Source organism: Zonotrichia leucophrys, chromosome 1, assembly GCF_028769735.1.
Source record: "Zonotrichia leucophrys gambelii isolate GWCS_2022_RI chromosome 1, RI_Zleu_2.0, whole genome shotgun sequence".
Taxonomy (NCBI): Eukaryota; Metazoa; Chordata; class Aves; order Passeriformes; family Passerellidae; genus Zonotrichia; species Zonotrichia leucophrys.
Window position 1 is genome coordinate 75,681,111 of NC_088169.1, and position 16,138 is coordinate 75,697,248.

The following is a 16,138-nucleotide window of genomic DNA, read 5'->3' on the forward strand; positions in this document are numbered from 1 at the left end:
TAACCTGACTGAAATTGTAATTTAACAGCAGGCAGAGATGTTGGGTGTTACTGAAGAACAAGGCACTGGGAGGCAGGCAGACATTCAAAGTTCTGGCCACACAAACCATCAGGCACCTCTGAGGAAAGGAACTTTGAAACCCTCAAGCTGTGACCGCCAGGCTGTGCCTTCAGCAACCAACAGGCTGTGTTCATCCTGGAGTTCCTTCCTGTAGACCCCTGGATTTTGCTTGAGAACAACCATCCAAGTTTCAAGGTGTGGTTACTCACTGGCTCACTATCAGAAACAGTGCAAGATAAATGTGACTTTGGGCAACGCTGCTACTTGGAAGTATGTATTTTGCCAAATTTTCCTGCTTTGCATGGAAAAGGTATCGACAAGGTATCTGAGGAGAAAACAGCTGGACTACAGAGAAACTTCCAAAATGCTATTCAGAGTTTGAATCCATCTACTTTCAAATTCATGATTTTCATACCTTGTTCAGTAATAAATATTATCATAGTTCCCTAATATTTCTCCTAAAACACTTTTAAGTTTTACTGGTTTTAAATCCGGACACTCTAGGTACTTCATCTTACTGTAATTCTTACTTCTATACTTTAATTTTTTTAAATAGCAACAATTTTCTTAAAATGCATTGAGAACATATGTTTCTAGTTTAAAAATTCAGCTAGTAACTACATTTGGTAGGGGGAGGGAAGTGGGGGAAAAACCCACTTTAAGGCATAGGGAACGGGAAAAGGGGGGAAAATGCTCATTTCTGTAGCAATCTTAAACAGCACTTACATGTTTTCATACTTCTAGTCTTGCCATGTTAACAAATGTTAACGGGTTCAATTGCAGACAATTTTCAAAATTCTTTTTGTATTTTTAAGGAGATTGTCTATGTCAGGCAGAGTGAGCGTAGTCTGAAATATGTCTGAAAAAAAATAGCAGCCCCATTGATGCAGTCTGAGATGCATTTAAAGAAACGAAATAAGGGGGTTTGATGCTATTCTATGTGGTAGCAATATTCTGATAACACTGCTTGTCTTTTCATAAGATGTATCATGATCTCTTAGCAGGCAAAACCAAAGTCTCTTGCAGTCACTGAGGCAGGCGGATTTGATTCAAGAGATATATCACAGCTTCCCTCAACACAACCCAGGAACATGGTGTCGGACACACGGAGCTGGTTGTGGACATGGAAAAAACTTCCTTTAACCAAGGCAAAAGGAAGTTTTATCATTCTGTGTGTTCATTCTTAGTAAGAAAACAGCAGTCACTACACGAACAGCACATAAAAAGCCTGACACGAAGCCAATTAAGAAGTAATATGAAAATTTCTGCTGTCATAAAAAAGTTTCAGATCTCACCCAAAGTGTTTTTGAAGTCCTTGGTGAGACTTATCCCTGAAATTCTAACATAAAGAGAATGACTGCAGTTTTTATAAACATATATAAAAAAGCATAAGCTCTTCAATTTTTTTGCCAAAATTTATTATTACTCTCTTGTAAAAATTACAGTGTTCCCTTTCTAAAGTACTTATAAAAAAACAGAAATTCTGTCAAAGCCTTTTGTAGACATGTTCCATAGAAAGGCACCATTAAAATAAACTGCATCTATACTGGTGAGACTCACTAGGAGCAATCATTCTCCATACTAACATGATTCCTGGACTCCTCAAAAGTCATCAATAAAGAGACATATAATGACATATTCACAAAGGGAAGTAATGTAGTACATCTGCCTAAATCACTCCTGACCTATGTTTATTTACCCTAATCCTTAAAAAGGGAATGAAATCTTGCAATTTCAATGAGGATCTATTGGGCAAGCTCTGGTCCATTTCCCTGCTCTTCATGTCATCCCATTGGCTTCTCTTGTTTTCTCTTTGTTCAATATTTTTTCTTTATATCGGTGCTATTTAGTTTCTTCAGCTTTTTCAGTTTTTTCTCTCTTTGTTTGGATTTCTTCCCTGATTTCTGGATTTCAGTGGGAATAAATTTGGCAAGTTTTGGTCCTTTTCACTGCACCTCATTTCATCTCAGTGCAATTGCCTTTGGGCTCTGCATTTCCAATTTTCGGTGGTTTTTTCAACTGTATTTTTATTTGAGCATATCTCCTTTCCAGAGTGTTTGTTCCCCCTTTTTCCTGCATTTTAAGAAGAAATTCCTTCCAGGAAAGGTAATGTAATCTTGTGATTTCAATAAGGATCAATTGGGCAAGATTTGGTCCAGTTCCCTGCTCTTCATGTCATCCTATTGGCTTTTCTTGTTTTCACTTCATTCACTAATTTTTTTTTAAATTTTTGTGGTATCTCATTTCTTCAGATTCTTCTTTGTCTCTTTGTTTACATTCTTCAAGTTTTGGTTCTTTTCAGTGCATGTCATTTCATCTCAGTACATTCGGTCATAATCACTGCATTTCAAATTTTCTGTTTTTTTCAATTGCATTTTAATTTGGTCATATCTCCTTACCATAGAATTTGTTTTGCTTGGTTGTCTGATTTCAGGATTTCATTTCTTTTCCTGATAGGAATTATTTTGTCATTTCTGTTATTTTCACAGGCACTTCAGACACATTGCAGAGCTGTTAACACGTTAAAGTGAGGTGTTTGTTCTCACCTCATCTCATGGCCCTAAGATTTTCTTTCTGTGTGGCTTAGGATCAGTATATACCACATCTGGTGCTGTCCTTTTTTGTACCTGGAGTTGTAAAAGGCAGAACAGGCAATATTGCGTCTGTGCTTACTGGCCTTAGTCAGCCCATTCCCATGGCTCTACATGTCCCTCCATAACTTTGTGTCTGTGTCATAAGAGAAGGTAGGGAACCTGTGGCTGTGTGGCTAAGGACTTAGGGCCAGAGCCTTGTGTGAGCCTCTGGCTCTGGAGAAGGAGTGGCAGCTGCCATCTGTCACACCATGTCACCCCTGCATGCTGTGTGGGCTCAGCCAGCCTGGCCTCCCCTCCATGCCCCTCTTCTCCTCCCCTCAGGGCCAGCACTCACACAGCCTTTGCTACTCTCATCCTGAGCCCCTCTGTCAGCAACAACCAGCATTCTCTCTGGTGCCACCATATCAATTGAGGGAGCCACAGCCAGAGGGAAGGCCCAGGCCTTTGGCTGTCTGGAGAAGATGGGCTGTCACTCTTCAGCCTTGTTAAATGTTGTGAGATGGATAAACCCCAGAGCTCAGGCCCATGGGGAAATTGTGGCATTTTCTGGCCTCCCCAGATGGAGAAGGAATTGAGAATCTGACTCTATTTTCTTAGAAGGCTAATTTATTATTTTATGATCTATATTATACTAAAGAATACTATTCTAAAACTATACTAAAGAATAGAGAAGGGATACAGACAGAAGGCTAAAAGATACTAATGAAAAGCTCATGTCTCTCGCCAGAGCCTCAACACAGCTGGGCCATAATTGGTCATAAAGTTAAAACAATTCACATGATACCAATGAAACAATGACCAGTTGGTAAACAATGTCCAAACCACATTCCAAAGCAGAAAAACACAGGAGAATCAGATAATTATAGTTTTCATTTTTGTCTGAGGCTTCTCAGCTTCCCAGAAGGAAGAAATCTTGGGCAAAGGATTTTTCAGAAAATATGATGGTGATAGAAAATGGCCAACATGGTGAGCTGCTGTCACTTCTGTCTCTGTGGACAGCCTCCTGGGCCAGTGCTGTGGTCACCTCACAGTAGTTTAGCCCCAGCAGTCACCCTTTATTCTCTAAATAGATCATTTTATCTCACAAGTCATAATTATATGAATGGGTGTTCAATCATTTATTACAGAATTCCTATATTTTAGTAAATACTGAAAGCAGAATTACTACCATGTTGGCTATTACTGCATAGGATGAATTGTACTCAGCTGGAGAATGATGACAAAGTGTTATTCGGTTCACAGCCCTATAAGTTGTTTCTTGGCAAGGTACTTTTGTCCTGATCCAAAGCTAAGTGCACATTGTTTCTTCTTTGCTCTACCTTTGATTATTGTCAAAATTATACTGATTTACAGACTTTATAACTGCCTTCCAAGGTAAATCAGCACTAATTTTATTCACAGGGTTATAAAAGAACTTTAGGAACAGAAAGTTGAAAGTGTCTGCCAATTAGAGATGCCCAGCCTCAAAATCTGGTTTTGCAGGTCTCCTAGCACAATATTTATCATTCATCTCATACTGACTTTGCTTTTGTAACATCTGTGTACCACCAAAATCCCTAGGGATTGGTATTTGTCTCCTTTGAGCACAGGAAAATACACTACTGACATATATAGAGATGTCTGTCTCTTTAGGTACATAGACAATTGAGTCAGTGGAGAGGGATCAGTACTTCCACAGCAGATGACCCCTTCGATTAAGATGAATAGCAACATTAAATGTTCCTGTTTCTCTCCACTGACTGTAACAAGAGTCTAACACAATCAGTCCTAAGGACAAAGGATGCCTCTTCAGCATCACAGACTGGTGGTTGTGGAGCAAGTCCTCTAACTACATGAACTGCTCTGCTTCCCTAAGCCTTGATTCTGTACGTCAATAAACACCCAAGAGGAGGAAGTTCTGGGTGTCACCAGGGCTATTTATGCAATCTGCATGGGACATTTATTGAATAATACATATAAACACTAGCATCAAAAGCCTTTTTTCTTCTAATTTGTTATTTCTTATTCTACTCTAACATGATTCATGTTAAAAAAATACTTCAGTACTATGTTTATAGCTCCCATGGGTACTTGTGCCATGTAGCAACACCCTTTATTAGGGATAAAATCTGAGCAGGAAGGGAAAAAGTCAGGACTTTATTATGAACAGATTTCCTCTCTGCATAATACTGAAAAATATTCCTTCAGCAGCAAGGTAAATGCAAAGGTCAATAAAAATAAGCAATAGATTTCTTCTCAGACTTGCCAAATCTACTGTTCTGCCCTTACTATTCTCTCACCTTAAGAACAATGGAACCTTTTCCAAGTTTTTGAAGCCAAATTTCACACAAAGAAATTTAACAGAAAATATGTGTATTATTTTTTTCCTAGTAGCTTTGTTCCCAGAAAATTTGACTTTTATTTTCCTACAATCTCTTTCAAACACCACCATTTAGATTACCCAAATCCAAGTTTCTTAGATTATCCCTCACATGTCAACAAAAAGTGTTTTTCCTCCCAGGTATGTATAGTGTGTCATTCCCTAGGCACCAAGCAACCCAGTACCCCTTCTGCCCTTTGCATGGCACAAAGTAGTGTGTTACTGTGAGTGGCACAGGTCTTACCTGTTCCCACCTTTGCAAATCTTGGCAGAGAGGTCCCTGCAGATTCTGCTGCTGGCATCCATCCCCTTGCACAAGAATATCAGCCTAGCAGTCATTGTCTGTAACCTCTGTCAAAAGGATGCCTGATCCCAAACAGCTTTGAAGCTAAATACAAGGGACAGTAAGATATAATGTGTGGGAAATTGTATCACTCTCACTTTACAGAAGTCCACTTTTCTACTGTGCCCTATTTGGCTGCAGTTCAACATGGGCCACAAATATTCTTCTCACCCCCCACAGTTTTTCCTTCCCTTCAAGAAAAACACTATTTGGTAGGAAACAGAAAAAATATGTGAAACCAAATAGATGTCATAGCCTTCTGACCTGGAGTAAGCCATTTCCCAGCACCTTCAATTCAGATCTCGCCATTTAATTAATGCACATCAGTAGAACAAAACAGTCCTCTTCACCATTAATTGCAACCAGTTTGTGACCAGTTACTTGCAACTTATTTCAGGCAAGCTTATGAGAGGATGTTGGCAGATATATTTTGGTAGTAGTTCTCAATATGGAGGACCTGACCCTGCACAGAATACTTGAAGAATCACTCTATATGCATGAGAATATTGTCCAAACACTCCAACAGGCTGGACGCTATGATCACTTCCCTGGAAAGCCTGTTCCAGTGCTCAGCTACCTTCTAGGTAAAAAATCTTTTCCCAAAATCTAACTTATACCTCCTCTGACTCAGCTTCATGCTTTTTCCTCAAGTCCTGTCACTGGTCATGAGAGTGAAGAGATCAGTGCCTATCCCCCCTCTTCTTCCACTCATGAGGAAGCTGCAGACAGCAATGAGGTCTCCCCTCAGTCTTCTCCAAGCTGAACACACCAATTGACCTCAGCTGTTCCTCATAAGGTTTCCCCTTAAGGCCCTTCACCATCTTTGTTGCCGTCCTTTGGACACTCTCCCATAGTTTAATGTCTTTCTTAGATTGTGGCGCCCAGAACTGCCCCCAGCACTGGAGGTGAGGCTGCCCCAGAGCAGAGCAGAGCAGAGCAGGACAATCCCCTCCCTTGCCCAGCTGGCCATGCTGTGCCTGATGCCGATGTTCTTCGATGGTCATCTACAATCTTGGCAACTAAAATTCATAGTTTATTCAACTAGTGGAGTCATAGACTGAATAGGAACATGGGTTCACAACCCTTTACAATTTTCCAGTATCTTCCCTCTGCCCAGTCTGTTTTTTCTCTGGTACAAAATGATATCCATCTTAATTGATCACAGTTGTAATTTAGTTTGATACTTACTGCGTTACTCCTCGTGGAAAGCTTGTTCCTCTAAGAGCTTGTCTTCATTAATATATATATATAGACGTATAGGTATAACACAAAAGCTAGAGAAATACAAATATTCCTCCTTCCCACAAACATTTTACTAAGTGCTTTTCTGTCTGTTTGCTAGACAAATGAAACAAAGGCTTTATTACTCTACTCAGCGATCATTTTAGATCATGGTTGTCAGCATGATTCATTGTCAAACTGACCTTGCATCAGGCTGTAATTTTGTTTCCTTTGGAATGCTGGTTTCTGCACAAAATGGACATTGCTTGGTGTAGACAGGAATGCTCTTGCTCCGAATACTCTGCAGATTCAGCATGAGGGTAACCCATGAATTTATACATTTACATAATTTTGTTTTCTCTTTTATCCCAAATAATTTTCTTATAGGTTCCAGGATATGATTTGTTGATTTTGGTTTGGCGTTTCTTTGTTTCTGTTTGTTGGTTGATCTGTCAGGTACCAAGTGCATTTTTCCACTGACCTATCTGTCATAACCTCAAGTCTTACTTTTATAGCATTAATGGTCACCTCAGACCCCATCATTTTATACAGGAAACTAAGTGTCTTTCTCCTCACATGCATCACTTCACATAATTTCATTTTATTGCCCAGTCACTCAATCTCATAAGAACCCTATGTAGATCTTCATAGTGATCACCTGTCTCTTTTATTTTTAATAGATTCATATAATCAGCAGACTTTGAGACCTCAGAGCTCGAACTCTTCAGCTCATTTATGAGTATGTTGTCTGGAGAACAAATGCATACTGCACAGAGAAGAGCTCTCAGTGGAAGGTAAGTGTGAACCTTCAACACTTTGACTTTGGTACGAAAGCATCCACCTGGAAATTTTGTAGGACTGACTGTCAACTGCCAATGGTTGGAGGTTTGCACAAATTGTCATTTGGGTGTTCCCTGTGGAGATGGGTGCACTAGGCTGCAGTGGTGCAGGCAAGAGAAAAGTTCTCCACTCACACATCAGAGGAGGTAAGGAAGTAGTAAATCCCAGATAGGATGGGAATGTTTGTGCAATATGATGACGACATATAGGTTTTTTAAGTGCTGTAGTTATAATTTGTTAGAGTGAGGAAGATACTCTGACCACTTCCCAAACGACCAGAGCCATTGGAAGTTCAAACAAGACAAAATCCAATCAAAACTAACATTGATGCTTGAAGTGAAGTAATAGACTGTTGGGTCAATACCTTGACTTCACTTCAAGCATCAATGTTAGTTTTGATTGGATTTTGTCTGTATTACTTCATATATTTTGGTTGTGAGTTGGTATTTTTATACAATGATGATCTCACTGAAACAAGTTACATTCCTGTTATGGAAGCTGGTTTGTAGTTGATATTGCCTTTGTCATGCTTAGGGTTTTAAAATAGACAAAGATGTAGACTCAGCTTCAGACATAGGAGTAACTGTGTCTGAACTAATGTCTATGGAAAAGAGTTCAGAATATATATATACATAAAATTATATATATGAAATTTTAATGTATAATTCTATATATGTCAAATTATACTGGATACACTTTATAAAGTGGATAAGCTTTATAAAGAGTCAGGGTGTTCACAGACCTTTATTTCTACACCTCTGTGGCCAAACTGCAAAGTCATCTTATCACAGGTGCATGAACCTCTCTGTCCATTTCAATCACTTATTTGGTAAATAGTTCCATACTGGAATGAATCCCCATACTAGAATTTTAATATCTAAGAATAATTTTATGCATAGTGTTACTCTCTGGTACACTTGAAGTTAGATATATCTTGGATATAACAAAGCAATCGTTAGTGGAATTTTATTCTGCTCTCAACTCATGATCCAGTATTTTCATCCTCTGAGCAGAAGGCAAGATACAGTTGTTGGTCTTACTGTAATGACTTATCTAAACAATAACTGAGAGCTTCACATCTCATTATTTCTTACTTTTTCACTATTTCATAGACCTAAATAATCCTTTCCCTGATGGGTCAGTTTGTACCCAACAGTCCCAGAACCAACGCTACAGTCTTTCCAGATGATCTCATTTGAAAGACTTGTTCCACCAAACTACTTAATCATTGCAGCTTTAAATGCTTTGGTAAAGTTTCATAATTTCATAATTAGTCCACTAACTCTTTTGTTATATGATGTTCTTCTTCTGAGAAAACATTAATCTTAAGTGATTTTGATATTTGTATTAATAAAATGGAAGTATGCACAATTTTGTCCTTGTCTTTAGAATTCCACTGAAAAGTGCCATTTTGGGATGGATTGATTATATTTAATCACAGAGCAGATTACTAAATATTACATACCCAGCATAAACAATTATTTTTCTCCCTGCGATTTTATGCTGGCCACGAATAATGAATTATTTGTCACTATTTGTGGTGCCAAATGTAATGGTTTTTTTCACTCAAAGACTACTGATCACATTTTTAATTGCTCCTATTAGTACCTGCAGCAACTTTTCAGTTTTTATTGTCTCTTGTGAGTTTTAATGTATGTCATATCTACTGTGCTAGGTCATCTTGATGGCTTTTTTTTTTTTTTGATCCCACAAAGTAATCCTGCACATGATTTAAGCTGTGTGCTTAAAGCGTCAGGTCATCCAAGGGCTTTCTCTATCACACTTACCACAGCACTACTTTTCAGTGACTCCATTTTACTTGCAGGTCAAGGCATTGCTAAACCACAACCTTTTTCCATTGAGCATTATTGGCCTTCCAGAGGCAGAACCAGTCTAGGTAAATTAGCACAGCTCTACTTATTTCAGTAGAGAAATTCTTTTTATTACCTAATCCATTCTTTCTTACTGTTGAAGCTTAGTAAGGTCATCTAGTGAAGATCCCACATAGGAATCAATTGTCCAGCACAGTTATCAAAAACTAGGCAAATAAGACCCCAGCCACATAAAAGAACTCTGGTAGAGTCCAGCTGTCCAGAAAATCATTTGTTGTAGTTTGATTATGTGTTATTCCCAGGTGACATTTATGAGCCTCATGTTATTTTTTAATGTCTGTAATAATCCAACAGAAAGTGCACTTAAAAAATTCCACACTGCATTTTAGATGATGTCACTTTCCTGGGAAAATTGTAGCACTCCTCATAGTTTAAAATTTTTCTGAAGTCTGACTTCTCCATTTTCTAGTTCTAAACTGATACACCTGTGAACTTCATGTCTTTTTTTCCACACACACATTTTCTCTGCTTCTTTTCTGCACCGGATCACAAAACCAATGGTACAAAGATCATGGCAGTGTTACCTATGCTTTGGGAAAGGCTGCCAACTGTCATAGGCAGTGATCAAATTCAAATATTGTATCAAAGAGTCTTTTTTCTACCCACTCTGTAGAAGCCAGGCTACCTAGAATATGATTCAGTAATGGGTGGTGTTGTAGTCACAGAAAGGACTTTTTCCTTCTTCTTTGGGTGTGAATTCTTCTCCTGAAATGGGTGAACATTTTCCAGTGAATCCTAAATAGACATTTTTTTAAGGACAGCTAAACCCATGTCTTGCTCCTCTAAGTAAAAGTAATTTTGAACTATAAGAAAGTGAATGCTTCCTATGAAACATATTAATTACACTAATAAAGAAGAACCAGTTCAGAGAATATAAGGGAATTTGTCTATTTATCTATCGGTTTTTCAGGACTGTGTACAAAAATAACCTAATAAACAGTATTTTAAATACTGAGATCCTCTAACAGTAATTCCCAACAAGTTCTGGTACTTATAATAAAAATTAAATCCAAAACATATAATACAATGTGACTTCGTGAGAATATATTGGTGTCTAAAAAAAGAAAGCATTCAAGCTCAGTGTGCAACAGTGATCAGAATGAAACTCCTATGTGATTTGCCAAGAAGTAATTTACATAGATATTGTAACAACTTAGAATTGTTGGAAGGCTTTTGTTTTTATTACGAGAGTAAATCAGACTAAAGAAAGTAACTTTTTGATTTAAAAATTACTGCCTGGATGTTTTGCCCCAAAATCTGTCTTGTGGGAGTGGTGTTTTAATAAACTTGTGAACTTTTTGCCTTTTTTTCTCACCCACACATTTTCAAGCCAATGGGGCTTGTTTTTCTAGAGTATTTGGTGCCATTTGAAATGCCTTCTGTATCCTGTTGGGCCCTCAGATGCTACTGCAGAAGGGAACAGGCTTCTACAAGCCCTGAGTGGTACCAGTAGGCTGCAATGAGTTCTCTAGAACATTTCTAATCTTACATACATTTTAGATAACTGAATCATACTATGTATGCTCCAAATAAATAAAAAGAATTGGTGTTGCATCCAGAACAGCTTCTGCATCATTGCCATTTCTGTGCTGCCAAGCTGTTGAGAGCATGAGGTCAACTGAATGCTAAGGAGAACCTCAGACCCCTTCAACAAATTTCTCCAGCCTCTGTATCTCTGTCTACTCGCAGGCATACAGAGGAGATGCCACAATGATTACTCTGTCAGCAGGGCAAGCTGCAGATTTGAGAGCTATAGAATTGCACAAAGTATTCCATAACACTGAGCCACAGAATGATTTGGGTTGGAAAGCAATTTAATGAACCCCTAGTCCAACATACTTGCTATAGGCAGGGACAGGTTTCACGGGATCATGCTGCCCAAAACCTCAAACAACCTGACTTTTAATATTTCCAGTGGCAAGGCATCCACAAAGTCTCTCCGCAAACTGTTCCAATGTCTCACCACCCTCATGGTAAAAAAAAAAAAAAAAAAAAAAAAAAAATTTCCTTACATCTATTTTAAACCACTCCTCTTTTGTTTTAGAACCGTTGTCCCTTTTCCTGTTACTGTTAAAAAGGTCTCAATTTTTCTTATAAGACCCCTATAAATATTGAAGGCCCACAATAAAATTCAACCTGAACCCTTCTCCAGGCTGAATAAACCCTGGACACATTACTTCAGGTGCTGTCTCATGAGACAAGTCATGATTGTTAAAATTCTGTACATACTCTGTTCTTCCCTTTCTGCAGTAGCATCAATGAAGGAGTTGTTCTGTAAAACACCTTCCACTACTTAACCTTCTCTTTTTCCCTTTACTTGATAATTTCTCCATTCCTAAGAAATCTTGTTCTTTTGCTTGTAAAGGATGATAATACAAAATCAGTCAAGTAATTAAACCTCCAACCTCTTTGTTTTCTAAGTCTTATCTTTTTATTTTAGAGGGTATAGTGTACCTCTATAAATATAGCTAAATCAGTAGATTAAATATTCTCAAGTCTTGTTGTGTGAACACAGAGGTCATTTGTTCTGATGCTGTGCTGATTCTGTAGATCCTCTTAAAAGAAGTTTCCATATATCATTTTCACCTGAAAAATACTCAGGTTCTTCACTTAGAACACCCATGTTCCAAAGCTGTACAGGAGGTACACTACTGACCTGTGGAAATACATAAAAAAAGATAGCAGGGATGGATTTTTCCCCTCTCATAGCAGTGTGGCAGCACAAAAACTTGGATCTTGACAGTGGTATCAATCAACCACAAAAAAAAAAAAAAAAAAAAAAAAAAAAAAAAAAAAAAAAGTTATCACTTTTTAATCATATATCAAATTTTGTAAAAAATCTATAGGAAGACTAAAATGAAAAATAGCAGAGAGATAGACTTGGCACATCTAAAAATGCACCTGGTAGATTTTCAGAGGATTTAGGAATTTGTTTAGCTCTTTGAAAATAATTCATTTTAGTCACTACGCCTTTTTTTTTAAATGGCACTTGAAATAATTTTCAATATCTTTAAATTTCTTAAGATAATTATGTTTCATATAACATATATATGAAAAAGAGAAAATATTTATTTACATATATATTTTAAACATTTTAGTAGCAACTGTGTATTTTTTTCCATTTTTTTTTTCCATTTTATTATTATTTTTTTTCCATTCATTTTCCCACCAATTGTTTTCTGGGTGGTTTCTTTGGTTGGTGGGGTAGGGAGGTTTGTTGGTCTACATCCTTGGTGTTGCAATACACTGAGAAGCTGGGACACAGAGCAAAGCTCTATTAAAAGCTTTCAGTAAGACTTCTCTCTCTACTGCTTCTGTGGTTCCCATTCCACAAAATAATTCCCATTCCACAAAATAATAAGTGGGTGCTTATACTTAGGTTTGTAAAGTGGTTCAATTTGAAGATGGATGCTGCAAGGTTTAAAATAAGGCTCAGACATTTTTCAGACTCAGGGCCTCATTATTTTCCTTATATCTGAGGCATGCTGTATCAAAGGGCCACAGAAAATCATCCAGCAGTAACGTAATCATAGATGCCAAAGAAGACAGGCATGGAAAAGTCCGTAAATAATGGCAAAGCTTTTCTTTAGTTGAAATAGTACAGCTGGAAAAGCCTTTCCATAGAGTCTCTTACAATTTTATGGCTTGCCAGTGCTGCAGGATTTCTGCCTCCCTTGAGTGGATGTGTAGTGAGAAAGCTGAGGTGACAGCTATCACTTACTGAAATGCAAGCCACTACAGCTAAGCAGTGTGTATTAATTTCTTTTACAAACCACATGTGGCTTTTCTTTGCCTACACAGTTCAAACAAAAATGCTTTATTTGTGAAATTGTCTTATACACCTTGTATAATTTATACAGTTCAGAATGCCATTTAGCATTCAATGATAATGTACTTTGCAGTTGAGCTAATTTGTAATACGTCTTATAGAGTGAAAAAATAGAATTTTGTATCTTTCCTATTTTATTTTGTATCAAATAAAGTAAGTTTTGCCATGTCTAAGTTTTGTCAGTATCTTCCTACTCTGATCCAAAAAGAAAAAATATCTGCATGGAACATATTCTGTGGCAATAAGGATTAACAAATCATTGGACAAAAGACTGAAAAATACCCCCAATAACTAAAAAGTCACAATAAACTTTGGCAGCAAGATGAACTTTGGAAAAATCCTATTTACTTATGTCTCAGGAATTCATACTGAAACTCATATTGATATTTCATTTGCTTTGACTTCTAGGAAACCATCCATGTATTGGATCTCAAGTACAAGAGAATACTACAGAGAAATATACTAGAGATTACTGAGTACAAGAAATTTTACAGAAGTGCACGTTTTTGGGGCTTTCTATCTCATATACACCGGTGACCCCATAAAGAAGTGTTGACTGCAGAGGACTAGAATTTAAATCCGATAGGTACTTGACACAGCTCTTCCACAATCATCAATTCCTCATTATCAATTTAGCACCTTTGAACCTGCATGTACTGCTCTTTAAAAAAGCTGTCCAAAGTCTGCCAAACTCACAGGGTCCTGAGAATTTAATGAATAATATTTGTAAGGTAGATTCCTATCTTAGTATTGGAAGTGTTTAATAGATTGATGTGACTTGATTAGGAAAGATACTGGAGGACACAAGGGTAGGAATTAGGTGCCCAAATACTTTCTAGAATCAGTCCCCTGCACTGTATGCTTATTTAAATGTAGATGTTTACATAGTGACTGAGACTGGGACAGTGATTTTTATACCAAATGTGAAAATGTAATTCCCAGAAAAATCAGTTATGCTAAACTGCACCAAAGGAGTAAGAAACCTCTACTTCATAAACAGCAATTTGTTTTTGTTTTCTTACATTGTTCTACTTTAAATTATACAATGAATATGATACTAAATCTGGGCTACTTCTAATTAGGAATATTTTCTGAAAGACCAGTTCCAACCACTAGTTTTTTTATCCCATTTAACAGCAGGAACTAATTTTCTATAATAATTCAGTTGAACAGATAATTTGCAGTCCTTTTCCACAATATTTTGGAGACTTAACCTATCTTCATAGAATTTTTGCTTCAGTTTTGTGTACTAATAACAGATCAATTGATTAAAGAACTGAATCAACCATTTTTGACTCAAAATAGAGCCCAATTCCTCACCCTTTTAAATCTTAAATAGAAAGCAAAGTCCAGAGCAAATTTCTTGATGGAAAATACTGTGAAAGCTATGTTGTGAGAAATAAACAACACTAATGCTCAGGGGTTCTTACAGAGCTTGCAATAGAAGTCTCTTTCTATGGTGGTTTGAGATGATAATATACATTAAATTTCATGGTGCATCACACTGCTTTTCTGTGACTTATGAGTCAAGAATCACAAAATCACTGATTCATTTAGGCTGGAAAAGACCTCTAAGATCATCCAGTCCAACTGTTAACCAAGCACTGCCAAATTCCCACTAAACCGTGTCCCCAGTACCACATCTAACCTGGCCTTGATCACTCCCAGGCATGGGGCATCCACAGCTTCTCTGGACAACTCATTCCAGTGCCTCACCACTTTCACAGCAAAATATCTGACTTTAATATCTAATATCTGACTTTACCTTGACCTCCTTCAGTTTAAAGCTATTCCCCTTGTCTGCTGTCACTACATGTCCCTTTAAAAATCCCTCTCCAGCTTCCATCTAGGTTGTTTTTAGGTACTACAAGGCTGCTTTATGCTTACTCTTCAATCATCCAGTATTTCCTGTTTCCTCTTGAACTCTTAGCCTCAATACATTTTGTAGCAATGAATGATATTAGTATTTCACTTGTTTATCTGTTTGGTTTTTTTGATGTCAGCTTCACTCATGTTCATGTGTCTGCAGCTACACTTACTTCAGCATCTCTTCAAGTCCTGTAGATTTGGAGTCAAACTCTGAAAGTTCTCCCCAGAGTATGGGATTAGCTTGGGGAAAGAATAAATTATGCACAAAAGCATTATATTCTTCTCCTGTACATAATAACGCTAGCATGAGAGAAAAATTAGCTTATTAATGTCATATGAAGTCTAAGAGTTTTAAGAGATAGTCCAACCTGGTATCATATTCTTTTCCTCTTTTATGCTGAAGAAATAGTGTTCTCTGATGTAATGCTGCCAATCTGCCCTTTCCATTTTCTGTTACAGCCAGACTAATTTTTATGTATCTCATGCCCTTTGGGTCTAAAATCTGCTTAGTAGTACTAAGAAGCCAAGTTTCTAGGTGCCTTTGAAATGCTAGAGAAGAGAAAGCCAGAAAGATTGTCCAGGGTTCCATTTACCTTGTATCTATTTTAAAAGTGCATTAAATCAAGAGCTTAAAGCACCCTTGCTAATTACTACTCACTATAGTTAATCATGGGACAAGATGGTAAAATAGCCTACTGAATCATTTGGATAGACTGCACAAGGATTTGATCTTCTGTGGTGCTATGTCTTGAATTTCAAATTGCTCAGAAAATTCAAATCCATGATCTAAATCAGCTAAACACTGCAGCCTTTGGGTTCAGGGCTAATACCTGTGTACACAGGTTAATAATCTCCTGCCTTCTCAAAAGTTTTGAGCACACTAGCTGGCAAGTATAAGTTGCTTCAGTTATAGGACAGAAAGCCAAATATCTACAATATTACAATGGGATATAGTATCTACCTTGTCCTTGTAAGCAATTAGAATGAGGACTGACTAAAAATTCCACTCTCCCTTGTAAATGATAAATCGGTACCTTCTAAGAATTTTGTTCTCTCTTGCATGCGTGACATTAATCCTATGATGCCCCTGCAGAGGTGGGCAAGAAGTATGAAAACAGCCAGACACATTCT